A 22,906-nucleotide genomic window follows, 5' to 3' on the forward strand; every position below is an offset into this window, starting at 1 on the left:
CCCGCAGCCGAGAGCCAGGGGCTCCGTCTGCATGGAGCCCGGAACCAGGGGCTCCGTCTGGTAGCAAGGTAAAAACAGGGCAAGCCAAGCCACTCTGAAAGGCTCACCCCAAGTCACTGAAAGCAGGGGGCAGGGACAGCGAGCCAGGAGATCACGCACAAGCTTGCTTCTGCACAGAGCAACTGCATGGGCTGTAGCTGAACACACAAGCCACTTCAGGCCAAAGATCAGCGATGCACTCCTCCGGCTGCCTGGAGGCAGCCGTGTACTCCTCTGGTGATGTATGAGGACCAGCATTTGTGTATGCGTTTGGCCATGAGATATGATTAATTCCCTTCTCCCTGCCTCTTATCTCGCTCTCTCAAATTACTTTTGGTAAAGCCCGTTCCTACCTATCCAGCAGTATGGGAGATAACTATTATTTTAATGCTGGTTCAGAGAGTCCACTTTCTTTTGAATCACTTGCTTCGCAGAGCGATTGCCTTCTGTAAGAAAAAACCTTGCAGGTGCTTTGCACAATGATTCCTTCTGGGGCTGCTTTGCAATCAGATCTGCTGGGAGCACGCACACGCAGACCTTACAGAACGCGGCACCGCAAAGGGAGCTGGGCGCTTCGTGCTGGGAACATCACTGGAAGAGCAGAGAGATCTTATTTGCAGCTACCTCATCTGCTGATTGATGCTCCATAATAAAGAGATTTGCCACATAATTACCGTGCAGTTGGGACGCGCTTCCATTACTACTTTAACCCAGTGACAGCTTTAAACAGCAGTGAAAAGAAGTGTTTATATGACTGTCATTCGTTATTTGCATGAATGGAACTGAACAGGCTTTTCCATGATGCAGCACCAGTCCAAACAGCAGCTCCGGTGTCCTCTGGAGTGACCTCCGCCTGCATTTTTACTAGGAGGGATGTCAGTATATTGGCAGGGGGCAAGGGCTGAGTGTCTGATCGTACACGAGGCACATAAGCCTATTGGCTTCATTGGGGATGATGATGGAAAGAAGAGATGCAAGTCGAGGCCCTACTAACTTAAAGGTTAGATGCTTCATCGTGTGCTACGAAAGAGAGATGGAGTCCATCTGAGAATTGCAAGCTGGAGGATGCGGGGGTCCCAGGTAGGTGACAAACTGTGTACTTGTGCACAGTTTTTAGGACTGTAAAGGCAAGGGGCAAATGCAGTTTCTGGCAGCGTAGCTCAGTTTCCACATGAATCGCTCGTGACGCTCCTGCCGGCAGCCTCCCACGGGGCTCTACTAAAGCATCAGGGTCCTGATTGACAGCATCCCCCGTGTCTGGTGTGAGAAGCAACTTGGAGCCGTCTTCTGGGAACCAGGACAGCAATGCCTCATGGCTCGCTTGTAGAGTCACTGTCACCAAGGAGCTTGCTATGGGTGGGAGAAAGGGGTGAATAGCCCAAATGTTTGAAAGCACTGGAGAGTTTAGACTTGCAGTCTAATCTAAACACAGCTGATTTTACAGCAGTCATATTCCCTACTAACACGCACTGCAGAGCCAAGCCACCTTGTCCCATCTGACCATGGTGGAGACCCTACTGCCTCACCCTGCAACCCTCCTTCTCTACTTGCATTGCTGCCCTTCTCTTCCAGCTCCTGGCTCCCCAGGTCTGTTGGAGGAGGTCACCAGAGCAGTCACAGGTTTCTGGGGTGGGGGCAGCTGAGACAAGACAACCCGACAGGGAGTGGCTGAGTTGTGGGCTTGTGAATAGACAGAGGTGGGTAGAAGCCAATGGATGCTGAAAGGAGAATTGAAAAAGGCCGTTCAGGACTGAAGGCCAAGCTAGTTGCGTCAAAATTAGGCGTCGAACAGGGCCATCAAGAGCACAAGTAACACAGGGGCAGGAACAATCCAACCATGCCAGAGATGGACTAAGAGACCTAATAAATATTTTCCATTTATAAGCTGCTGCCGTGCGAGCACGGAGCTGGGAACTGTCACCTATTGCACTGCTGCGGTCCACGCAGAGGGCTGCTTGTAAGCAGGGGTCTCACCTCAGAGAGCACAAACACAATTACAATAACAGCCAACCCTGGAATACATCCTCCTGCATATTCAAATCCCATTCCTAGCCAATGCCAGGAAAGGCATTAAATTAGGTTTATAAGAAATTAGACAAGGAGCCTGACATTTAGTGGCAAAGAAAAATAATCATAAATGATGTTTTTTATTAAAAAAAAAATTACTTGGAAAGTTTATATTTATTCCAAAAGGCCCCCAAAAATGCAATAAGGGGGGAGGGGGGGGGAAGACACAGATATGACAATTAAAATAATGAAAAAGGCCAAATAAAAATATAAATATGTGCCTTAAGTCAATAACAGCCAGATTTCATGCTCGGCTTTGGGTTTTATTATAATGAAAGAACGTACACATTTTGTAAACCAATATGTATTATTCTGGAATCAAAATGAAAACTGGAAAGAGAGACGAGGTGAAATATTATCAGTCAAGAATGGCAAAGTGGGCTGTTCCATCAATGTCACAGGAAGCTCCCTGAGGCCTCCTTGTGGGACCCCTTCCTCAGATATGGGTTTTTTCCTAGACCCAAAATAGGACAAAAGCATTGCATGGGGAGCTGGGCCCCACTAGCCTTGGGGGGCTAGCTTTGAACCATTTTTGAGACCCATCTCTGGTGAAAGGCAATCACTGCCTGAACGGTCGGGTGAAATCGTGTCCTCAAAACGAGTGCATACCACACCCATGGACTCCCACCATTTCTGGGGGCAGAATGTGGCCCATGGTTTGGCTGATCTGTAGGGACAGGGCCAAACTCCCTACAAACTTTAACAACCATGTTGAAGGTGAGGTTGGAAGCTGGACTCAAACAGCAGAACGAACAGGACTTCCTACCCTGACTACCACATCTGGATTTGAATGAGTTGGACCCATGTTTTATTTGAGTGCAAATCCTCCTCCGCCCACCCAACACCAAAGCATGGCCCAAGGCCCACTTTGCCATTCTTGACTGATACTATTTCACCTCATCTTTCTTTCCTATGTTCATTTTGATTCCAGAATAATATCTATTGACTTACAAGGCCCAATGTAGACATAGCTAAAGCCACCCTAACCCTAACCTGTACTAGGCACCTGCCACAGTGCACCTGAACACAACAGGAGCCCTTGTTAGCCAGTGAGTGAAAAACCAGTCAGCCTACTCATGCCATCCTCCATCCCCATCCCCAAAAATCCACCTGCTCTGATCTGCTCCGAGTCATCCAAGATTAACGTGCTGACAGAGGCAAGGGGAGGAGACCAGAATCCGGTCTCCTTCTTTACTGCCAGGCTGGACCTTTGATGTCTGCCTGCTCCAGCCTGCCTTTTTCCTAATGTGATTCCCCACTGGAATGGATCCCTCCAGCATCATCTCTCCGGCTGCATGCAGTGTCCAAGATCTCCAGCCTGCTGTAGGGTCTACGGAGGGAGAGTCCACTGACTTTCAAAGGGAGGTGACACCAGGTCATGATAGAAATCCCTGCAGAAATTTGGGCTCCTGGGTGAGGATCCCATTACTGCAAAGATAGAGCGATGAGAGATGGTCTTTGAGGGGAAACTGGGAGTTTGTTTTGTCGGACTGTCTCCGAGAGATGCGCAGCAAGGGAAGCAGAACAGACGGCGGGGCCATTTCCTTCTGCAGAGGAAGCAGGGAAAGAATCAAATAAATAAATATGCCTTAAAGAGCCAGAGAAACAAAGGGATGGATTTAGCTGGCTTCTGCAGGCTCCGCTCCAGGCAGGAGAAAGAGAGAAGGGGATTACTGCATGACAGCGCACAGCTTCAGCCTGCCTGACAAGCAGCACACGGCCCCAGGATAGGCAGAGGAGGAGACCAGGCTGCAGTTCACATCGAGTTTTGACAGTGGCAGCCAAAAGTGCCCCCAAATGCTATGCTCAGGGGTCAAGGCCGGCCTGGGTTCCAATAGCAGCACGGCAGCCCCTAGTCCCCCAGCTTCCCAGTGCCAGGATGGAGTAAATTGGAAGATAAAGCAAGGCCACAGAAAGAATCATCCGTGCTCCCTTCCCACCGAGGAGCCCCAGGCTTCCCTGGCTTGCAACTGTATCAGATGGAGATCCTCTCTGGATGGGAAAAGAAAGCATCCTCATTAAAGCCACAAGAGCCTCTCCTGAGCTACCTCAGGGTAGATCTATAGCATCTGAGCCACGAGGACATCTGAGAGATCTCTTCTAGCTATGGAGAAGTCAGCTCCTTTACAGCCCCACAATAGAGAGAGAGAGAGAGAGAGAGAGAGAGAGAGAGAGAGTGTGTGTGTGTGTGTGTGTGTGTGTGTGTGTGTGTGTGCAGTCGCCTGATAGGTGCTGGCACAATGATATGGGGATGGGTGGTGACCAGCATCCTTGTTCAACTGCCTTCCAGGACTGTGTTCTTCAGCAGCAGAAGCCCAAGCTGCAAGAGCCAGGTTTTCCTTTCTGATGACATTGCCGTCCTGCTCACACGGAGAACTCGCAGCTCTGCCCAGGACCAGGACACTGATTTGCTAGTCGTGATACAGAGGAGAGCCTGGTGCACGCCCCAAATTCTTACACTCAGGAACAGAAGAAGACAGCAAGAAAGATCTTGCTATTGTTTTCCGTGATGACCAATACAAAAAAATATACCAGGCCATGCCTTTCCCTTCAGCTTATTTCCAAAGAGACTGCAATTTCTCTGCCACTGCACTGCACCACAGATAACTTAATCTTGGCTTGTCTTCATCACACAGCTCATCATTTGCATGGATCCTTCATCAACACACAACCTCCATGCTTCCTGTCTTTACCTGCCGGCTTCCTAACACACACCCTGGTAAGCAGCTCATTTGCAAGGGCTTCAAACCTCTGACAACAGCCCTCTTGCTTGGGGTTAACCCTCCACATACCACATGGAGCTGAACAGTCAGGTAATGAGTTTAATGGTATGATCAGCTGCAGCTTTGCAGAAGTAAGCAGCAGGCGTCTCCCTGCTCAGACTAGGTGAGAGCACAATGAATTCTGCTTCCAAGTGAAGCATTTTAAAGATGCCATTAAGTGTTCTTTTTTCAATCACGCTACCCTGGAAATCCAGCCAGCAGGCTGCACTCAGCACTGTGATCTTTCCCCTGAATCACTCCTCACTCCAGATGAGCGTGAAGGAATCAGAAAGTGCTTCTAAAAGCTTCTCCACACATGAAAAGCTACTTTAATTGTGCCGGTATAACTAGCACAGCACAACACCCCCTCATTTACACACAGCTTTCTTTATCAGTAGAAAGATGCGTTACCCCTATAGAAATAGTTCTATTTCCATATAAGAAGGGAGTAGGCCATGTCAATATAAAGGACTTGACCCACACTGGGGCTGTTACTGATATGGCAATTTCAATTAAACCCCCCCAAAAAAACCCCACTTACTCAACATATGGTCCTGAGTATGACCATAAACTGCACCTGACTGGAGGGCCCAAAAGGCAACGTGGTGGGGCTACTTGTGGCAGGGTAGCTCCTATAAAATACCACCAGAGGTGCCATGTTGCAACCTCCAGAGTAAGAGGAGTATAGGGCAACTCAAAACGCTAGCTCCCAATGCCTTGTGGGTACTCCTTGGTTGGAGAAAGGCTAAGGGTCAGGTAAGCAGACAGCAGTAGTTCTTCTCTGTTGCTGTCTGCCAGGAGCTACAACCATCGAGGCACTCAACATCTGATTTGGTCTGGCCTTTGGAGTCTGCCTCAATGGGTCTAAAGGGGGGATGGCAGGTCTTGGACAGCCTCCACTCCTCCATACTCTTGCCTAGGCGTTATGCATCCAAGGTCTTGGTGTGATGGTCGCAGGACTCCATACAAGCGGATTCATCAGGCACCTGACTAGACCTCATACACATACACCATGATCCAGGTTGCCTATTCCTCAACATGGGTGCACCCACACAAATAGTGCAACATCCAAGCCTAAGAAACAGAGCTCCCAAAAAGGGGGCTACTAGTATGAGCTAGTGGATAAATGTCTTGCCCGTGTCTGAGAAGTACCCAGTGATACAGAAGAATCTGTTTACCAGAGTATGTGCCAGGAGACTTCATCTGGAAAGTGGGGGTCTCCTTCAAGGTATCTTCAGCCAGAGCTCAACCACCATTCTGGCATCACAAGGTGAGATTCTTGGGTCTGTATTATGCAGGAGGTCATATTTCCTACTGGCCTGAAACCCCCATGACCCTATGGAGGCATGGCCATTAGCAACACAGAGACATCTCCATGCCCTGCTGCACTGTGCTGTGTGTCTATGTTCCTTGATCCTGCAGATATTTCCTCTCATGGCACAGAGAACGGCCCTTCCCTGAGCCCAGCGGGACTGCTTGCAGTGGGGGGATCTACCTGGATGGACACTGGGTATTCCACTCCCACTCCACACAGTACTGTGACCCTCTGCAAATCTGCCTCTCTCCTGCAGTTAATGCACCCCTTAATGTGTTGCCTTTCGCTGTAGTTCTTCCTATATTGTCCTTTTGAGTAGGTTTCAGAGACAACATCAGTGGCAGACCAACCTTTTTGGCCGGCATGCCGCAATTTAAGGCCTACCCCCTCCCCAAGGGTGACTCTGATCCCCTTGCCCTGTCCAATCTGCTGATCTACTTTCAGCTCCCTGCCAAAGGTGCAGCTCTGCTTTCAGCTCCCTGTCCTATCTACTGTTGGGCTGCTTCGCCTCTCCTTAGTCTGCTGCATGCATGGAGGCTCCCCATGCATGTCTGGCACACGTATCACAGGCTGGCTACCCCTGGATTAGAGCCAGTGATGCTAATGCAGTTTTTTCTTGCATGGCATAAGAGCTAGTAACCAAGTGTTGCCCAGGGCAATTCAGCACATAGTTTTCAATAGGTGTGCTCTGCTCTGATGTTTCCTCCTTCCCCTACTGCTGTTGGAGAGCTATTCTTTTCTCAATCAGCTGGAACCGTGTAGCCAGGGCACTCTGAGTCCCTTGGGCAACTTCCCATCCCAGGCTGGCAGCCTTTCCTTTAGCCTCCGGCCTGAGGAGCCTGGCTCTCCCCAAGCTCTCAGGCTTTTTGCATCTTTGCCAGACTTCTCCCAGTGCACAACAGACTCCCCTTTTTGAGGATAAAAACAAAACAAAACAAAACCCAAATGAAAAAACTAAAAGGAACATTTAATGAATTTGCATGTCATCCTTGCAGAGGGGCTGTGCTAATCTTCTCTGTATGGCTCCAATTTTAGTATGTGTGCTGCTATTGAAGAGCAGATGAGCAATCTACTTTGAATTGCCAGCTTAAATTTATTCATGGCCAGTTTATACCCATTTGTTCTCATGTCAACATTGTCCTTTAGCTTAAATAGCTTTTCTTCCTCCCTGGTGTTTTTCCTCCTGATGTATTTTATAGACAGCAGTCAGATTCCCTCCCCACCTTTCTGATAGTCTGAACAAGCCAAATTCTTCTATCTCCTCTCATGAAACAGGCTCTCCACTCCACTGATCAGCCTACAAACCTTTTTCTGCATCTGTTCCAAGTTGAACTCATTTTTCATGAAGACAGGGGATCAAAACTATACACAGTATTTCCAGAAGAGGCATCTCCAGTGCCTTATATCATGGCCCTAACACCTCCTTCTCTACTGGAAGTGCCTCACTTGGTGTGTCCTGTGATTGTACTTGCTTATTTCAGGGCCTTATCACACCAGTGGCTCCAAGTCATCCTGTGATCACCCAGGTCCTCCCCCTGCCTGCTATCAACTGAGAGTTTCGCAGCCGGGAATTCTCATGAATCCCCAAGACTGCATTACATTGCACTTTATACTACTATACACCATGACACTTCTATTATTTCAGTTGTCAACATCATCCAGTTCTTCCTGAAAGATATTCTGGTCCTCCTTGGGGTTGACCATGCCTCCCAACAACCTGTCATCAGCAATTTTTGCACATTCTATGTTTGGTGCCAGAGGCTTTAAACAAAAATATTAAATAAGAATTTCTCACATAGTTTCTTGAACTCGTAGCTTCTCCTAACCTCCCTTTTCACCGCTGTCCACCACATTCTAGTCTATTAAGTACCATCTTCTCCAACTTAAGTAGGCAGGTGCAGACACCTGGCTTGGAAGCCTTGAAGATAGTGCTCAGAGCCCAAATGTGCTAAGGAAATAGTGCAAAACTCTCCTCTTTGGGGGGGGGGCTTTAATTATAAGAGTGACCCTCAACATTGATACCTCCTTTAACCTCTAAGCCCCTGCCCCAAACCCACTCAGTGTTGGCTTTTCAGGTTCAAGCTCTACAACATTAAGTCCACTAGGAACATATTGGGCTTACTAATGAGTTTACATGAAGGTATTCAGATACTACAGTGATGGGCAGACTTACAATACCCAAAAACAGACAGTTAGATAAAGACAACAAAGAGTAATACATGGAGAAGAACTAGCCCTGCCATACAGAAGAAGTAGCTGCTGAAAGGTGAAACAACAGTGGATGGACAACGTGTTCCTCTACTAGGCTGATCATGCCAGTCTTCACTTAAGTTAGGGGATGTTCCTGCCATGCGAGATGTTGCTCTAGTCACTACTGCTTCTTTAGCATTTCTTTGTGTGACCCCATCTAAAACTTTCAGCATCAGATAAACAACTCCCAAGGGTCAATTAACATGTCTTGAGATGATTAGAGCATGACACTGATGAAACCCAGCGGTAATTAGCAAATTAAAAAAAAAAAACTTTTGATTAGTACTCAGCATAATTCCCTCCAATTATTCAAAGTTCATGACTACGGGGGGTGGAATATCTCCAGGAATATATATTTATATCCCTATTTTTTTCCAATCAACTTTGTGAATCTAGTTAATCATCAAGGCTTGAACTTGTTAACTTGGAGAGGTCTGCAGAGCTGTCACTCCATCTGATTACTGGAGGCAGCTTGGTGAAGAGTTTGGGGAGCGAAGAGAATCCAAATGTGGGTCCCGATATGCCAGAATGTAAAAACAAAAGCAGCCACCCAATTGTTTTCTCAACCTTGGTTCATAGCTTTGATTCAAAACGTGCAGGCTTCCAACTGTCAGACCGCGCTTTGCAAAGATGCCAGCATGTAGCATCTACTGCAACAGAGATGAAATCACTCACTTCAGAAAAGATGCTTGTGTCTAAGAAGTCCAATTATCTGGGCAGAAACAATGCACCCAGGTAATGAGAATCCAGCTGAAAAAATATAGGCTCCAAAATCATGCAACCAAAGGATGTAATCAGACAAACAAGCCCTGGCGTTGGCTCTGGAGCAACGAGCCAGTCCTCCAGGGTGGAACAACCCTCTTTAAACAATTTGCAACCTCCGTGGACTGCAAGTCGTGGTAACTCAAGAAGCCCCAAGCACAGATCCCAAATGAGGGGTTGTGGCACTTATGGTGCGGGGTCATTCAGTTATTGCAAGTGGGTTTGGACCAGAAGCCCACCAGAAGTGGGGTGAACAGATTCGAGCCGACCAGGAGTTGGTCATGAGCCAGAAGGTTGGGGAAGTATCCCAAAGAAGCTCGGCTGCTCTAGAAGAGATTGCTGCAAGTGTGTCAGCATCACAAATGGGTTTCACTCCAGTTCTCCAGAGTAGGACAACTCTGCTCCCCTCAATCACTCAGGACCGTGTAGCATGAGGATTGTGTAACTTCTGCCTTCACCAGAACATCATTCAGCCACAACAGCCAGCAAGCTCACACATGCTTAAGAAGCAACTGTGAGCAAGTTACTTCAACCCTGCCCAAATCCAGGGGTGCTCCGTGCAGCTGCCCATAATAATCTGTACTAGCTGTTTCTGTCAAACACCCCCTGAGCACCAAGCTTGCTTGACTGTGTCCACTTATATTTGTCCTGCAAGGCAGCTGGGTTTGGGTCTTATTCATTACTGGTTTTCATCAAGCTGCACCAAGTCCAACTGACTTTGAACAGCCTCAGTCACGTGCAGGAGGAAGCAATGAAGTGCCATCAGCAGGAGGGGATGGTGTTCAGCCCCTCAGAAGATAAGACCCTCCCTGCAGGACTTGCTGTGGGCAAAACTGACTCTGAAGTCAATGCAAATGCTTCCTGAGTGGAGACAGATGAACCCATCTCACCATTTGGCCCTATAGTGTTAATCATTAGTCACCAGTAACTTTTTGTGGAAGACCGCACTGTGCTATCATCTCCATAAACAGGCTCTTTGAAGGGCCTGCTCTAATATTTTGTCCACCGGAAGAGGCATTGCTAGATGTCCCTTCTGTTTGGTGATCCTTTCCCATGTGATTAAGAAAAAATGAAGAGGTTTTCCCTAGGTTAGGAGCTGCAAGTTCAGGGATGGAAACTCCGCCTTTCATTTCATTAAAACATTGTACCAGCCTCCTGAGCAAACCCTGGGGGGGGCAGGGAAATCTCATTCCAGTTCACAAGATACACGTTTAAACCTTTCAAAGCCATTTTTCATTGGACTTTTCTATATTCATCACTGCAGACTAACCAAGATTTCCCTTCTAGTTTAGATGATTTTTTTTTAATTTAATCCTACCCAGCTAGAGCCCTCTAGGGAGCTCCTAACCCTGCTTTAATAACATGCTCATTAGTGAGGTTATTCAGGGAGTGGTTTCTATTTGACACTCCAGCATCTTTCCAATTAATGTTGCTTTAAAACAAGCAAACCTTAAAAAAAAAAAAAGAGAGAGAGAGAATATCAAACAGCTCAGAGTCAGCACTGCGGGAAGCCAGCAATTTCCCCGGGATTTTCATCTGCCTTCACTCCAAAATGTGGTTCTTTGTTGTTCAGCCATATGCTAAATTGAGAGGATGCAGGGCTTTGGTGTCCTGGTTATTTAGGGACCCCAAACCATCATTCAGAGCACCCTGGTGCTGACTGGACATGTTGGCGAGTCTACTTTTAAATCAAGCAGTAGCTCATCTCTGCTTCTCAGCCACTTAAATCAGGATCCAGGAGAGGAGAGACATCACCAGCATTCACAGGGGATAGTGACACACCAGACCTCTTTGTTGGGTCCTCCAAAACAGGATCTGTCACCCAACATTGCCCGTTGGCTTTTCCAACGAGCTCTGGGACAAACAGTACCATTCCTCTAGGTTGCAGCCCAGGAGAAGATCTGCAGGCTGAGGAAAAAGCTCTGGGAGGGCTGATGTCTACAACTATGCTAGGCCTGCTGCCTGGATAATCGGGGGTAATCTAGCTCCCCCCCATGGAGTGGATCGACTGCAAAACATTAACTCAACCCATCAGACAAAGTTGCTGCACCCCTTTTCTCAATGGCCTATTAGAAGGCAGGCTGCCATATGATCCTTTGTGATACTTTCAGGAAGAAGATATTGCTTTAAAGCCTTGTAGGTTCCCTTAATGAGCCACATCCATTGAAGGTGTTAGCTTAATTGTTTTCATTCAATAGCCTGGCTCCGGGAGGCAATTAGTCTAAATATTTTAAATTCAAACTGACCTTATTTACCTCTCTATATCCATGGTCTCCCTCCCTCCTCATTATTCAAATGGAGTTTGGTAATGGATATCATTTAGGATTTTAATAATAAGCTACTCTTCCTTCAGGTGGCATTGGCAGCATTGACCGCCAAGTTAAAGCTGCTTAATAGTTTCCCTTGACAAATAAGTAAACCTACATCACTGGGCTCCCAGGTACCTTCGCTCTGTGTGGGACCAAAAAGGGGAGTCTGTGTACAAAAGAAGGGAAACAGATGACAGTACGAACCTGGGGAATCAGACTCTTCCATCTATAGGAATGATAAGGAAACTACTCCCTCGTGATAATGTCCTTTACTGTGGTCCTTCCCCTATACTTCATCCAACACTTGGCACAGCATGTCGGGGTCTTGCTGTGCTAGACTCCTCAGGCAGGCCTGCGTCCAATCCCTTGGGAAGTGTCACCTCATCCAGATTCTCCACCTAACCCAGTGACAGTGGTTTCAGCTGGCTACGACAGGCTTCAGCAGAGTTCATCCAGGTCTGTTCCCATCCTCTCGGGCTCTGACAAAGAGGTCTCTATTTGCACCAAACCCATCAAGCAGCGCACTCCCTGTCATCTCTACCAAAGGCTATGTCTACATTGCTAGTAAGGATTGACATTATGGCCATCCTCAAGCTCAGGTTGCTTGCACAAAAAAAAAACAAACCCTTTGCTCAAACTGCAGCAGCTCAATCCTGGAAGCTGTGTTGACCTTCAGGGTCCAGGTTGGCTACTAGTCTGATCCTGACTGTAGTGTTTGGTATTCACCCAGAACCACAGGCTGCAAGTACCCAGAGAGTCTACCAACAGCAATCCCAAATCTCCCAATTCCTGACTTCCAGCCCTTGTCACTCCCCCCACTTTGTCTCTCCTGGCCAAGCACACGGGGGAAGGACAAGATGCATCCTGAGAATGGTTCCAGTCAAGGAACAGGAAACACAGTATATCTGGATGCTGGTGGCAAGACAGAGGGGAAGGGTCAGCTCACATGGCTTGGGCTGGGGGAAGGCAATGCTCAGGGCTGATTCCAGCTATTCAGCTAGACATACTCCAAAAACCTCCTCCGCATCATCTCCTTCCACCAAGCACCCTGCAATCACGGTCACAGGGAAGTCCTCCATGAGAGTTATCTCCTACCAAGAAGTCCTGTTCCTCTCCACAGCACAGGACTCTAAGGGGAAAAGCAGCAGCAGTGCACAGGACTCTAGAGTACAGACCTTACTACAGGGGGGTACACTTTGCACCTCCACTTTATTGTTTCTTTCATGGGCTAGCACAAGGCCTGAAGAACTCAGAGAGTTAGGTCTGCTCCCACCTCCAGCACAGGCTTCTGGTGTGTCTGCAGGCAAGTTATGTCCCTGGGATGTGCCTTGGTTTTCATCTGCCAAACTGGGATATAGATGTCACCGTCACAGGGAGGTTCTGCGATTTCATCCATCCGCGTCTGTGAAGCCCTGTAGGATGTTTGGACTGAAGCCTCTCCAAAGCACAAGCATTAGTGCACCAGGAAACTAGCTCCTGAAAAGTCTCAAAACAAACACGGCCAATGTCCCAGCCCAGGCAGGACCACAGTGCTGCTTCCTACTTCCCTGCTGCAGAAAGGGTGCCCTGCTAGCTTCATTCACGATTTAGAGCAATGAAAAATCAGAGTTGAAAGCAATGAATGAGGTGGTGCTTGGCCTTCTCAGTCCAAATGAGAAGAAATGTCATTGCTGGCAAGTGGGCAGCAGCAGAGGGAGGGCTGATGGGCCCAATTTACCACGCCTGCTAGAAGCTGGTGCTCCTCAGTCTGAACAGATGGAGCTTCAGCCCTTTTCACCAGATCTGAGCTTGGTCCTGCAGGTTGTGTCTGAGCCGTAATTAAATCAAAGATGATAACAGAGCATGAAAAGCATAATAAGAAGCAGGGAATCTCCAACCCTGGTAACAGTAGAGGCAGGTTGCTTTGGGCTGTGCTCTGCAGGCAGGCTCTTCACCTTCGTGCCCACGGTGTGCACAGAACCAAGTGACCACTTGTGCCGTCAGTCACTGGCCCCATCTACCCGACAAACTCAGCCCGTCTTAGCCTAGCTCAGGTGAGCGAATGAGTGATGGGGCCAACGACCCTGCTCTAATGACCTGAGCTAACTAGCTCAGACATGGCTGCCCAGCTTCCAGCTTTGGAGGCAGTCTGTGCAGCGTGGCTTGCTGCTGCCTAGCACAGTCTGCCTGCTGCGTAGAAATGGCTACGGCTATGTAATGTGTGGCACAGCCTGTGACGTTGAAAACAACGTCTGCGTAATGGCTCGTGTGATTAGCTAAACACTGAATAACTCTTTAGCTGTAGTCATCATTTTATTACAACGATGAGCTTCCCCTGGGCTTTTTCCTTTTCCTTCTGTCTTATGCAGAATTTTGGCTCCTTCCTTGTTAATTAAATGACAACTGTCTGCAGCCAGAGCTTGAATTACCCAATAACACCTGCCTAAAGCGATCAACATTGATTGGAAGAGCCGCATCGTTTCAAATGCAAAGATTTCCATCCAAGGCAAATCAGGCAGGGAGCAGAGGCATATTCTAAGCGTGATGACCGGCCCTGGGGTGGCATGTTCCCTGTCCTGACACGTACACCACCTCCGCCCACGGCTCCCTGCTGCAAGGGCTTGACAACAAGGCTGGAGTGGAATGAGCTCTTTCCTAAGCCCTTATTTTTCAGTGTTGCAAAATGAAATCAGTTTGCAATGTGTGCAGAGGGAGACCCTGGCACTGGCCCTGGCATATTTGTGGGACCCCAGGTGGTACTGGGAAATGAGACATGCCTCCCCCCAAACCCAGCTCAGCCATTCAATGATTATATCTTTACTTTAGGCTCTCAGTGCCGGGCATTTTGGTCCCCCTCCCGCCCCCCACCTTATCTGATGGCTATATTGGAACAATAAAAGGAACAAGACAAAAACAGTGTCATTTGCAGGCAAGCACATAGAGTAGTGAGCGTGCAACACACCAAAAAGCTTTATTGAAGCAATGGTCTGGCTGAAGTTTCTTGCGCATCCTGAACAGCAGTGCTGAATGAGTTCTCTCAGCAAGCAGCCCTTGAGGATCAAGGCTCACGTGACTGAGGCAAGATGCGAGAAGGTTAGGAGAGACTTTGTGTAAATAGCCACACCTTGATTTAGTGCACAGAAGAAGGGCAAACAAGGATGCAGAAATGGATAGTGGAAGATTAGTGAGCATGAGGGTGGACAGCTAGGGGAGGCAAAGTGTTAACACATACAAGAGCAGCAAGGTAACAATAGTGTTGTGCCTGATCTCCCGAGGGAGAAGTGAGTGTGTTCAAGAAGAACAAATCTGAGATGTTTGCACACAAATGCAAGGAGCCTGGACAAGAAAAGCAGAGGAACTCAGAGGGCCAGGCAGGACATGACACTAGATACTGTAGGAATATCAGAAATGTGATAGAAGAGCAAGCAGAACTGGGACAATGGCTGTTTGGGAAAGAGGGATAGATGGTAGGAAAGCAGAGACTGGAGTAGTGAGAAAGCAGAGCATGGATAAAACCAAATCTGCTTGACTTGGTCATTTTGGGGACAGAAAGAGAGGTCCTGCTGGGATATGCTAGAAGCTGCTCTAGACCCCTCTCCCTTTCCCCTTCAATGATCAGATTTAGGTTTGCACAGAGATTTCTGTCATGTTACAGAGATAAATACTACCAGGAATGGATTTGACTTCCCAAATATAGACTGGATAACAAATGCTACAAGGGCCCAGATATTCCTGGATGTGACAGACATTTCTTCAAACTGTTGCTGAACCAAGAAGAGGAGATGCTTTTTTAAATTTTTAAACTGGCTTTTATAAGCGGCTAGGACACTAGAACAACATACAAAACAACCTTGGAGTGAACAATCACAAGTAGATCGCGTTTAAGATTAAAAGCAGAAAAAGTAGGCCCTGTGACTAAGGTCCTCCATTTTAAACAGGGCAAATATTCATGAGCTAGCTCACGGAGGGGGCCAGCCTTTTGGGCAGGTGTGCCACAAATCAGCCCTTCTCCCTCCCCTCGTGCCACTTACCTCTGATCCCTTTCCCCTGATGGCTCTGCTGCTCTGCTTTCTGCTCCCTGGATGCCTGTGCTACTGTAGCTCCCATGCTTCAGGTTGGCCTCCCTGAACTAGCTAACAAAGTCAGCTAGACTGAAGAGCACAGGGACTGAAGTGTGGAGGGGTTCTGGATTTAAACCCAAAGATGCTAAAACAAAGAAGGACAAGAGAGAGAACAAACCTTCCTAGAAGGGGCTCAAGACCTAACTGGATAAATAGTCAGATCAGGAAGAATAGGAGGAATAAGCAGGAAGCCCACAAGAAATGGGAGAGAGGGTTGATAAGCAAAGAAAGCCGTGTCTTAGAGGCCAGGAAGAGTATGGAGAAAGGAGAGACCTGCCAAAGCCAAGCCAAGTTAGACCTTTCAGAATGAGTCAAGACAAATAGTCTAAGGCTCTTTAGCTATAGATAAGAGAACAAACAAAGCAGTTGCAGGGCTGCTATCTAGTGAAAATCCAGTAGAAATGAAGGATCATCAAGATAGGGCCCAAATCCTTTACTTAAGTTTTCAATAAGAAAGATGATGCTGAGCATGGGGGCAAAGGCAGGACTGATAATGGGAGCAGGAGTATGGAAACGGAGCTTGCCATATCCGAGATAAAAAGCAAAAAACCAAGGAGCTTCTAGCACTCGTGTCAAAAGAATCAGATAGTCTCCAGTTCGGGATTCCAGAAGAATTGGCACATTATAATATAAAGTCCAGTAGCAAATATTTTAAATGAATTTAGCAAGTCGGGGGGGGGGGGGGGGCCCCCAAGCAAAGAGCACTCACACAGCGGGCGGGGGGGGGGGGGGGGGGAATGCCACAAGTAAAGAGCACTAAACATACCTATATTTAAGGGGAATTGATTCCTGGATATGACAGACAACATTTCTTTCAACTGTTGCTAAACAAATAAAGCCAGATGCAATTTTTTTAAGCTCCCTTTTATAAGCTGAAAGGACACCAGAGCAACATTAGAAAACAACTTTGGAGTGAGCAACCACAAATAGATTTGGTTTAAAATTAACTGGCTGTAGGCCTGACTTCAATCGTATGAAAGGCTTTTGAATAGGTCTTGAAGGAAAGGAAAGTAAATTTAAATAGTAGGAAATTTACTGTGGGGGAGAGGGAATTGGAGAAACAAAAGCTATTTGTGAAATTGGGGAAATTCAACAAAGTTTTGCCAAATAAACACACACACGAGAGAAAATAAATACAAGCAGGCACATATTTTTTTTTAAAAAAGCATCAAACCATTTCATTTTGGCATTTTCTAAATGCAGTGTTTTTGAAAAATGCTGAAGTCTTTGTTTTGACCTTTTCAAAAGGAAACATTTTCAACTTGGTTTTCAAAACAGCATTTTTCTATTAAAAGCCAACCTGAATTAGAAAAAGGATTAAAAATCAAGCCCCTGCCTCCTCCTCCCCCACCCAAAAAAATAAAATGACATGCTTCACTTTTGGCCAAATGATTACATTTCAGATTGACTCCAGATGTTTTGTTGAAAAATTTAGGAGGAAACGTTCTTTGGTTTGCTAGGTGACTGGAAACATTCAATATTCACCCAGTTCCACTCTTCAGTTTGGGAATATGCACGCAGCTCAGCTTTGGTGTTAGGCTCCCTTCAACTGCAGGAGTGTCAGGATGCTATATTTACTGTAACCCTTTCTGTTGCCACAGAAACAGCTGTGATGTCATCCATGACAGATTAGGGTTTAGCTGCAGGATCTAATGGGAAGAATTGGCAGGTCATAAGGAAGCAAGTTCTTCTTCCAAAACCAGATCCTCTCTCTTGGGAGGGGGGAAGAAAAAAAAAAAAGAATCAGACAGAGGTGCAAAGAAAGGACCTAAGAACCTGATGGACTGGTCTGGTCTCCTAATGAGATGCACAGGAAGCTTCCTCCAGCGAACACAGAAAAGTTACATTTTTGATGTCAGAAACACTCTGGGCTGCCTTTGTTTGGAGCAACAATGACATCCAGTGGCTGGTTCCTTTACTCCTCAGGGTGAATTCTGCATGCACATCCCTGGGGATTTGGTGGCCGGTCCCGTTTAAGGGTGAAGAAGATGGATGGGTTGGCTATTCCAAACCTTATCCCTTGTTTTGGAACTGAGAAGCCCCTGGTCAGGATTAGCCCAGACCATCTCCCTACGGCTGAGATGCGTAGAGAATGTGTTTCTGATGAACATCCGCTGGGAAGGCACTCTCTTAAAGGGCTTACCCCTGTTCCTACTGAAATCACTGACTGTGGCATGGGAGCAGGATCAGACCTGGAGGCTGCATTTCCTCCGGCTGCCCGAGGGTGCATCTGGCAACGGTCTCCGAGGAACACACACGATTACTGCATTCCCACAGAGAAATGAGTCACGCCAATTTTTCACACATAACAAATTGTTCTCAGGTTAAGTGTGTGGCATAAGTGGGCAAGAGCCAAGCAGCTCAGAGCCTGGACTCATGCTCTGTCCTCAGCTCACTCGTTGGATGCATTTGGAAACCAGGCATGTACATCAGGGGGCCAAGGAAAGCAATAATGGTGCTAATCAGAAACAAGTAGGACTGAAGTGAGGCCTCAATAAGTCTTGAGAAGAGCAAGATGATTTTGTGGGCTTTCCAGCCCTAAGGGGTTTTGACTTTTGCCTCACAGTGAAACCAAGCAAAGGGGAAGGAATTGAAAAGCCCGGCAAGGGGGACACTTGTTGGAGCCGACATAGTGGCTTCAAGGAGACTAAGGGTGTCTGCCCTGCCTTCCCCTCGCTGGAGATCACACATACACCTCTAAACCCGATATCCAGCCTAACCAGCCAAGAATTTGCTCTATGCCACCTACAGGACCCGAAATGAAGCAACTGCAGTGTAGACATGCCCCGTGGTAGTTCTACCTACTTCCAACCTGTGTTTTCAGGCCTGACTTTCAGATTCTCCAGACACAAAATTATTGTCATCACCCACGGGTGCTCCTTAGTCAACAACTATTGTTGAAGTCAAAACAGTCATAAGGAGGGAGAGCTGGGCCATGGGAAGTACTCCGTGCAATCAACCCGGAAAGCTAAGATCCTTATTTGTTCTGCAAATGAAGCAGGTCAGCATCGGCTCGTATTATCTAGCACTCTGAAGACACATCAGCAGCTCAGCCCATGGCAAGCCCACAAACCAAAGGGAAAAGAAACCTTTTGGCAGAGGCATCTCCACAGCCTTGTACTACATGGTCCCTTCTCAGGGTTGGCAGCACCTGGGTGCATTCAAGGAGACTTCCCTTTGCTGTCTTCTTGCACTACAGTGACAACAATGGCCCTGAGTATTACAAAAGGGGGTACCCGAGGACCAAATCTACTAGCTTGGACAGGATAAAAGCATTCAGGAAAGTGGGTCCCATATATAAACAGCTGGGGTTGTCTGCATATTCATGAAGCAAGCTGGGCTGGCTGGGACAGCATCTGTGTGACAGGCAAATTGCCTGTTTCCTAAATAAAAGGTAGATGAGTCCTGGTGAAGAATGTTCTTGTCGGGCCCAAACCTGTGGCCTCTTTAAATGCACAAGAGCTGGGAACATGGATTGGCTACAGGGCTTGGTGGCCTGGTCTTCTGTGGCATTTCCCTATTGCAGAGATGTCCCCTTACAAAAGCCCTTAGGTGCACACTAGGGAAGGAAGGCTATGGCTACAGCCCTCCTATAGCACAGCTCTTGCTAGCTGCCAAAGCAGCCTTGAGGGCTGCAAGGCTGAGCAGCAACCAGGCTCCTCTGCTCTGTGTTTGAGGCTGCATTTGCATTGGCAGCTTCAGTACAGACACGGTGCAGAACTGCTGGCCTGCCTTCCTCCAAGATTTGTATCAGGCTCCACTTAGGTGTGGGACTGACTTCGCCTCGTAATGTCAAAACCACCTTCCTGCCTCCTCCACATGCTCCAGACAGACTGTGTGGCCTGTGCAGAGCCAGACACGGGGCTGCCGTCTGCCTCCCTTCCTTCTGCCATGGCATCAGGTGCATTAAGCAGACGCTCACCCACGCAGGGCCAGCCGCAGCAAAGGGACGTTGGCAATACACGTGGGCCAGATTCTGACCACATTTACACTGGCGTAGAGCTGGGCTGCATCTGCTGAGGCCACTGGTCCTCAGCGACATTTACACCAGTGTAACCATGGCAAGGTGCCGCCCTTTGCTTCCAAAAAGCTCCTGGCATCAGGAAACATTTATTTCCAGCAGGTTGTGGGGCACATCCCATTACCACAATTTGTAGGCAGCTGCGAATGATGCTGAAGCCTTGGTATTTGGGAACCAACCAATGCAAAACCAGCGCCTTGGGCACATCCTAGATTAAAACAGACAGAGTACGCACAATTCATTTAAAAGCAGTGACTAGAGCAGTTGGCCCAGTCTTTTTTTAAGGGCTCTGGACCCCCTCCCCCTTCAGCGTGCAATGGATCTCAGAGACTGTCATGAGCGGATGCTCTGGCTCACCCCTGCCAACAGGGACTGGGGCAGGAGGAGGTTTTGCTGTGGAACGGAAGGATTTACATGCATGGATGTCCCTGCTTCCCCTAAGGGCCCTATTCCAAATGAGGCTCAGCTCAAATGGGTTTGTTAGCCACAGGGTCGGGGGGAAGGGGAAACAAAGAGAATGCCAGACCCTGTGCAGGGCACTGAGATGTGAAGAACGCGATTATGCCACAGGAGCAGTGGGTATTGGCACTTCTGCCCTGGCAGCTCATGTGACAAGCTGGCCTGCTAAGGGAATAAGGAGTGCCCTGGCTGCTAGAGCATGCGCTTGAGTAGTAGGAAGTCTTCCAGACAGAGGATGGATCCAATTTGGGGGTGCCAAACATAGTGATCAGGGGCATAACCCCAAGACATGCCTAAACCTGTGACTGCTGGGAACTAATTGGGAGAGGATGGCAGGGAAAGGATTGCTGTACATATACCCTGTGTTTTTATAGCGTTCCTCTAAAGCAGAGGGGTCAGAGACAGCCCAGGGAGTCCTATCACATGGCCTGCAGTGCTGCCATGGGTTTCAACACAAGATGTGCTGGAACTGCCAGCATGCAGAGCCAGCCCGGCAGGCACACAATGCTCATGCTGGATGGGCTTCTGTGGGGTTTCACACCGCTGCTCTGAAGCAGCCACTACTCACCAAGACAGGCTACTGGGCCAGGCGGATCCTTGGTCTGACACCTCACAGCAGCTAGAGAGCCTCCTCTCATTAGTTGCCTCTGTAGACTACTGTAGCAACTGTCATAACCCAATGATTTTTAGTGCCTCGGCACATTGGAATTTTCCCGCCACGTGGAGCTTTCTTTGCAGGGTGGATTTCTCAGCTGCAGAGAGAAATCCCCAGTGCAAGGGAGTTCCCGCCATTCATATACAAATTTGTGTCCCATTATTGGTCAGTTCTAAATTATTCCTACCTGGCAGCTGGCAATTGGCTCGCTAGCCGTATAAAGGGTTAGAGCGGTTTCCGCCCAAGTTAAAGGAGGTCTCCATTACCATCTCGTGGAGAACTCTAAGTGCACTGTGGAGCCTAGCAAACTCCGCGTGTGTGTCTTGGAGAAAAATTTAGGGGCCTGATCAGTCTCTAATCCCTTCCCGTCATCGTGGTGTTTTATATATATATATATATATATATATTAGTGACGTACCCCTGTGTTCAGCTTTCGTGGAGTCGTGCTTCGATGACTCATCTCAGTTTGGTTCGGTGCGGTTCACAAAGAGCTCTCATCCCTGTTTATTTTACAACTATAACTCAAGCAAGTTGTCTTCCTGCACTGCGACCATCGACGGTGTAAATAAAGTTTTCTTTTACAATCAATACGCTTCTGTGCCTAACTCTATTCCATCGTGAAAAAACCCCACCTGGCGGTTCAGGCTACTGGCCATAGCCTCAGACCGCTCCTTGGCCTCGACAGCAACAATCTCAAGGTAGTAATCCAATTTCTCCTCAAATGACATCTGACCAAGTAGACTGCTGCCTACAAGAGCTCACGCCTTTGAGCCAGTTAGTCACTGAGGCCACTGTGTTCCACCTCTCCAAACTGCTGCACTGGTACCAATATACTCAGGACTAATGCTGTAGTTTAAGAGGACATGACAGCAAAGGAGTGACAAGCTCCTTCATTCCTGGAGCATCCTGAACTCTCTCCGATGGACACATGAGACTCCCAGTTGAAGGCAGGCACACTCCAGCTCCAGGAGAGAAAAACCAGGAACAGACAAAGTGTAGATCAAGAAGTTCCTGCTTCAATGAAAACAGTAGAATGGACCTTCAAGAGGAAGGGTTTTTTTATTCTCCTGGCAAACTGCTACCACAGGCCTCCTTAAGGTCCTAAAAAGGGACCTTATTTTCCAGCACCTGGCAGCTTCTCTGCTGTTCTGCAGTCCCCACCCCCACAAGAACAAGCATGCACAGCAGCTCTCTCCTCACCACTAGATCAGATGTGCCCAGGACCTGTTCTGAACCAGAGATGACACAGGAACAAATTAAAACCAGCAATGGTAATTGCAGAGGGCCAAAATGCACCTCTTGTGGCCCCAGAAGGTATGCAAGGGACCTCAACTGGGATGGTCCCTTTGGATGAAGAGGGAGTTTAAGGAACTGGTTATTCAAACAGCTGCTCTGTAAACATCCTCATGCACTTAGTCTAAAACGAAGGTCAACTGCCTTATCACTCCATCTCTGTTCTCTGTGTTGGCTTACACTCCCTGTAGGGCTGATTTTAAAGGTTTCTATTTCAGTTCACAAGGCTTTGAGCAGTCATACACCTTCATATTTCACCAAGCTGATTACCCCCCTGATGCCCTTGCTCACGCTCCTCATTCTTCAGAGGCCGGATTGCTGCAGGTGCCAAGGATCCAATTATGATTGTGTGGAGAAAGCGCAGTCTGCCATTATGCTGGCGGATGAAGTCCATGGTTTAGCAATCGTATCAGACCTAGAATCTGTTTTGATTTCCCTGGCTTGCCTGGGAAAGTCACAGTCTGTCGATACGGCAGCTTTTGCGTGTACGTTTCATCTGGGTTGATTAATGGGCTTGTTGGATTTTTTTTTTTGGTTAAATTAATATAAAGTGCTCAGAGATGCATCTGCACAAAGGATGCCCTGTAGACCTAAATGAGTCTTGCTCTTGCTGCATTTAACAAGTCTTCAATATTTTAGCACCCCAGAGCTTGCAAAAGCCAATTATTTTCACCTTGAAGCACTGTAAACAGGAGAAGGGTGGGAAAACCCCCGGTGAAATAAGGGCGATTTAGGTATTCTCTGCCATCTCTGCCCAGGAGCTTGGTCCATCCTTCTGGTGGGAGTTTTGAGAGATGACCCATACATTGGATCATTCTGTTGACTTGACCCACGTATCACAATCCAGCTGAAGGGCACTCTCCTTTTCAGACTT

The 22,906-nt window shown here is 47.8% G+C and overlaps 1 long non-coding RNA gene and 1 other non-coding gene across 2 annotated transcripts in view; both read right to left on the bottom strand.

Moving 5' to 3' along the window:
• LOC112551410 overlaps positions 1 to 22,906 on the bottom strand; it is a 47,799-nt gene that overhangs the window by 6,761 nt on the left and 18,132 nt on the right. The window lies entirely within an intron of this gene.
• LOC112551412 lies at positions 7,136 to 7,243 on the bottom strand. The gene has a single exon (XR_003095717.1). It is a non-coding gene; the product is annotated as a U6 spliceosomal RNA (small nuclear RNA).

Source organism: Alligator sinensis, unplaced genomic scaffold (assembly GCF_000455745.1).
Source record: "Alligator sinensis unplaced genomic scaffold, ASM45574v1 scaffold1517_1, whole genome shotgun sequence".
In the NCBI taxonomy this organism is placed as follows: Eukaryota; Metazoa; Chordata; order Crocodylia; family Alligatoridae; genus Alligator; species Alligator sinensis.